Here is a 6,342-nt window from a genome sequence, read left to right on the forward strand (position 1 = left end):
GAATCGGATGGTGAAATAAAGAATGGATGAGAGGAATCAATGAGTTCATTACGTATCTTCTAGCGACTAAAATTGGAAACTTGGGTCCCAACAGCAGCATTAGCATTTTCTGTCATTGTAACAGAGATGAATCAGATAAAATCAAACAAGAAGGAAACAAAAATTGGAATAAAACAACAGAGGGATTCAGATTGAATGCTCTGATACCATGTTACAAAAGTAAATAAAGAGATTGGACTCAAAGCTCATCTTAATGCTGCTCACTAGTGGAATTGGATACTATATGATTAAACTAATTTGGTACACTGAACCCTCCACTACAAACTATTACTTTTATTTTAAAGTGATCTGCTTTCCACGCGTTCCATCGCCCGCCAATATTCTTGTTTTTACGCCGTTCAACACGGTTCCATCAGCCCATAATATCCTTGTTTTTACGCAATTCCAATAAACCATGCTTTTTTGGATGATTTGGGTTCAAACCATTGTTTCAAACCAGGTTTCAAACCACGACTGAAAATTGATGGTCAAACGCTGGTTTGAAACCATGGTTTCAAAATTGATGGCCAAACGTCTACTAAGTCCCAAACCGTCTCGTATGTCTGTTAGCTCATCTCAAATGTACCGCTTTCCTCCAATGAATTTCAAACAATTTAGCCATGCATTACCACTATTATTTAGCTCATTAATTTAGTTCCGACGAGTTAGAGGAATTCATGAGTTTTACATAAATTTGCATCGGAGTAATACAATATTCTAAATTTAATCGTAATGCTCTCTCTGTCCAGTTTATATGACACACTTTTCTTTTTAGTCAGTCCCAAAAAGAATGACATATTTCCTTATTTGACAATAATTTAACTTTAAAATTCACCTTTTACGTTTAAGAGATTATCTATAACCACACAAATATCTTTAGCTTGTTTTACACCGCAAAATTCAAAAACCTTCCTTTCTTTCTTAAACTCCGTGCCCAGTCAGATCTTAGCCGGGATTTCTCACGTTCATCGTAAAGGGTTTATTCATTGCAATCTGAAACCGGCTAATATACTTATTTTTAATCATACTAAGGATGTGCGCCTCGAGTTGGCTGATTTTTGGTTGTCGTTGAGATCAACTGGAGGGAACGAAACACATAAATATCAGGACAGATTTGAGTCGAAGAAGTGTCGCCATCACAGAGGGACTCTGGTATACGCATCCCCGGAATCTGTAGTGTGTGTGATTCATGGTAAACCCGGGGATATTTGGGCTCTTGGTTGCATAGTTCTGGAGATGATCACGGGCAGACGGTTATGGTCGGGATATAGAAGTAATGATGATTTAGAATGCAATGTTGCACATGAAGAGCCCAAGATTCCAAATAATAATTCTAATGTGGCGAAGGATTTTATGTGCAAGTGTTTCGAGAGGGATCATATATAATCGGAGATGGACAGCAGATATGCTACTTAATCACCCATACATCAAGAGCATTGCTAATAAGAAGCTGCTGGAAGACGAGGAGATCCATCCTTTTGGTCATGTAGCATGCAAAACTACGGCTTCTACGGAGCACTTGTTTTCAACAATTAGTTGCTATTATCCTCATAATTACTTCTTCAGAGGATGTAGTAATATTAGTTTCCAAAGACGACTAATAATAAGGCACAAGGTAGAACAGAAGACCCTCTACTATGGAAGTGCGAGAGGGATCTCATGAATTTCAGAGACTTGCATATATGATGGAGCTCGATCAACTGTTGAAGTGAATTAAGACCAAGATATATATGATCATGTCCAGATCTTTTACTTGTTAATTCAAAAAGATTTGTACATACATTTTTTAGTTAGCATTTATATCTTAGTGAAGATTCTAATGTACGTAAGTAACGTTATTATTGATCACTTGAGCTAAAATGAACGTATTGTTTCTTCAGTACTAATGCCGCAGCAGAACGGCTTTCTGAAAATGGGTTCTCTGTTTATAATCGGGTAACAGTTTTCCTAGCCATTGGATATAAAAAAGGAATTATGCATTTAGGAATTATAAGTTTGCACTTTGGTTTTCCCTTTAATCAGTTAAGTTGCTAATTCAATTCTCTTATCATGTGCTCCTTAGTCTTCCCGTTATTTTCTCATACTCAAAGTCAGAGATGTTAATGTATACTCCATTCGTCCCATTTTAACTGTTGCTTTAACTTTTGTCACATGCCAGACTTTCCAAAAATTAGTTTGGTCGTTAATGTATTCTCTCTCCGTCCCATTTTAACTGTCGCTTTAGCTTTTCTCACTCCATTTAGAAATATAATAAATTAATACAATTTATAATTTACTAAGTTATCCTATTTTTGGATGATTTTTGAGAATTGAGCATTATTAAAAAGAACTATTTCTTTAATGTTAAGGTTATGGTTGAAAACAATTATGAACTTTTGCCTCGAATTCTTAGAGTGAATGTTATTTTTGTACAATTATTTCAAGTTAAAGCTACAGTTAAAATGGGGAGGGAGTACATTATACATGTCATGTGGGGAATACAACATTTAAGTGATCTTAACGAAGACTCTCATGTCAATAAGTTATTCTTGCACTGTTCTGTTTCAGGAATAGTTCTTCTTAGTTATATTGTGTATACATGTAGAAAAAGTACTTTGCACTTTGGTTTTCCCTTGAATCAAATTGGAGCATTGAACCTTCAACGTGTGTTCCAAATATGACAGAGGAGCTACTTGCGTGAGAGGGATTTCTGGAGCAAAAGTTAAGAGAAGTAATAAAATCCTAAAAAAGTACAGAATTAAGGGTGTGTTTAGTATATGACAGGCAAATATTTTTTCAAGATAATATTTTCTCAGCTTAATGATTGGTTAAAAAAAAAAAAAATTGATTTCTGTGTGATTTTGGTGGAAAAAGTAGTATTTCCGGTCTGAATAATTTTGTGGAAAATAGGATACAAGTTGAGTGACTTTGTTGATACAAAAATAAGAAAATTAGTGAGTTTACTACGTAAATTCATTAAGCTGAGTGACCATTTGTGAAATATTATGAAACTGCACAAAGAGTTAAGCAAGGCTTTGGCCTTAAAATCCCGATTAAAGGGTTGTGACAGCTACTATTTGTATAGCTTTGGCTTCCTGTAAAATCCTTGATCAATCTTCTTAATATATATGGTTACGAATGACTGCCCCCTATTCCCCCTCGATCTGCTGGGATTATTAATAACAAGACCGTCAGTTTTAATTTTAAGAAATTTCATTTCTCGTGGGCTGCCATTTTATGTGAATAATAGTGGTATTAAAAACAACTTCTTGTTGTTGTTATTGTTGATGATGATACATAACAGAGTTACAGGGAGCAGAATAGAGTGACTAATTTTTGGCGAATCATGGAGTGAGGATGCAGAGGAAAATGAAGTTATTTCAATTTAAGAAAGAGAAAAACTTTGTGAAATTCTGAACTTAAGGGACCTTTGAAAAGAGAAATAATATAGACGTATACATATACGTACATACATATACATATAGATATCTATACATACATACATACGTACATACATATACGTATATATATATATATATATATATATATATATATATATATATATATATATATATATATATATATATATATATATATATATATATACATATACATATATACATATATATATCTACATATATACATATATATATATATATATATATATATATATATATATATATATATATATATATATATATATATATATAAAGTACTTAAAATTGAATGAAATAATTAGTTGATAGACATTCGATTGCTTGGAACAGAGTAAAAATTTATCTAATAGATTTAGCGCTAGAGAAATAGAATTCTCGGTTTAAGCAAGCAATATCTTGATTATCATGTTACGATGCTCGAATGAAATATTATGATAGATTTAATTTCTGCTAGCAAAATAGCAGAATAGCTACTTAACTGTTGATTTTTGGTGATCTGATTATCTGAATTCTCCCTAAGGATATATACATTTACAGTTTAATGATTTTTTTTTTCAGGGGCGGATCCAGAAATTTTATATTATGGGTGCTCAACTATTTTTAGTTTGAAAATTACTCCATAGAGTGAGTGCTCAGTTAATAAATTTGAATGAATTACTAGATTTGTTATACAAATAATAGTGTTTGTCACAAGTAGCAGTGGGTGCTTAAGCACCCATAGTACATCACATAGGTCCGCCATTGTTTTTTTCCTCACCAGTGTAATTAACATGTTTCAACAAGCTTTACCCCGTCAGTGCATGGATTTTTTTTTTTTTTTTTTGCCAGATTGTCGACATGACTACGAATTTGGAATGTCATTTAATTTGACATCCTGGATTTGGCATTCCTTGTTTAAAGGAATGTATATATGTGCACAAGACTTGTTTCATAGTAGTAATAGATGCAGCCAATTAATTAGATCCAGGTGATAGATTAGAGAAGTCAAAAGTTCTCATCTTTGTTCTCTCTTCTTTTTTATTTGTAAGAGCGTAGTTCTTTATTCACAACTTTGCGAGGCTAAGATCAATGGCAGATTATCCCGAATTTTCACTCAGGGGTTCAAAAAAAAAAAAATGTTGTCCCTAGGAATCAAACCTGGACACTAGAGAGACTTTTGAACACCCTGGAGTACTTGAGCTAACCTTTTGCATTTATTCAGTGTATTCAAAACTTATATATGTACATAAACACAGAAAATCTACCCTATATATAGTGAAATTTTTTGCCAAGAGTGTTTGGATGAACACCCTCACTCTCCTTTAAATCCGCCGCTATATGTGATGGAAAATTCATAACTTGGTGTAGGAGCGTCCTATCATGGTCTGTTTGTTCTCTGGATTTATACATGTTAGTTTTCAAAGTTGGCTCTGGATTCTTAACACTCTGAATCTTTCAGCTTTGCGCACAGCTATAATAATCATATTTTGAGGTAGGAAAATCCAATTCATGAGCGTTTACTTTGTGTTTACACGGAAAATCGTTACAGTTGAATTTGTGTACGTGGTCAAGGACACGCGGATCAATATGACCGAATAATGAGATAATATGTAAAATTAAGCAAGATAATTATAAGAAAGCTAAAGGAATTTAAAGCAACAGCTTGAGCCTTGGAGAAGCTTTTGAGCTAGAGTCTCCGGGCAAGCGAACAATCAGATCTTAGCTTAGTTGAGCAAAAGCAATTAGGAACTAAGAGCAAAATAAGAGCAAGGTAATTCCTGTATATATTTTTAGATGATTCTTACAATGAGATGAGCAAATCTATCGGGTGCATGATCCACAAATCATGCCCTCTTCATTACCAATACTAATGATAAAGGTAATAAAAGGTAATAAAGAGATTTAATGCTATGACAATGAATGGCAATGAAGGGTAGTAATGCACATTTAAGACCGGAGGAAGACTTGGGGTTTCTAGTAACGGTTGCACATTGAAATGACGTTTGACCGATGAGTTGACATGCTTCTTCGGACCCTTTGTAGTTTCTGTCTTCGGTAGCGGCTGCCAAGTTACTTTTCCGGAGTGTCGTTATGCTTTCCCGGAGCCCCTCGCTTGCTGACTCAAGTCTGACATGTCACCATCACCATGTGTCATCCTTCGATACGTCCACTTGGTGTCGACGAATTTTACGCTATACACTCTGAGGGCTACAACATATATAAGACTCGAAGCTCCATCCTTTGTGGTGCAGTCGCAGTAAATTCTTGAATCAGATGCTTGAAATTTAGAGTGTTGTTCAACATATTCGATCAACCATATAGAATCAGAAGGAAGCTTTCGTTGGGATCAATATCCGCTAGTCGAGCTGAAGCTTCATGCTGTTGGCATCGATTATCTCTGTTAGTTGAGCTGAAGCATGGTGGCATTGGCACCGATACATACTACCGAATTGAATCTTTACGTTACGTTGTTACAGTAAAGAATATAAAAATTAACATAAGAAACATCCTGCATGTCCAAACTCCAATGAGGAACCATATTAAAAAAAATGATCAACCATCCCCACGAGTTTAACTAGTATGTGTAGACCTTTTTTATCTAAAGGTTAACTAGAGGCTAAATTCTCCATTATTTTTACATTTTAATAAAGAAAATAATACTCCAGTAAACGGTATGTAACTTGGCTCTCAAGTAAATCTACCGAATTTGCTTAGGATTATGACCTGACGATTGATATTAGTTAGTTAAACTCATTCCTAAATAGAATAAAAATAGGAAAATTAAAGCGAACGCACGAACACAATATCATAAAATTTCCAGATTAATTCTAATATAAAAACACATGTATAGACGTGCGTTTGGAAAATTTTCAAGCACGATATCTTTTCTTGATTTTGTAGATCAAAT

This window comes from Lycium ferocissimum, unplaced genomic scaffold (assembly GCF_029784015.1).
Source record: "Lycium ferocissimum isolate CSIRO_LF1 unplaced genomic scaffold, AGI_CSIRO_Lferr_CH_V1 ctg8638, whole genome shotgun sequence".
Taxonomy (NCBI): Eukaryota; Viridiplantae; Streptophyta; class Magnoliopsida; order Solanales; family Solanaceae; genus Lycium; species Lycium ferocissimum.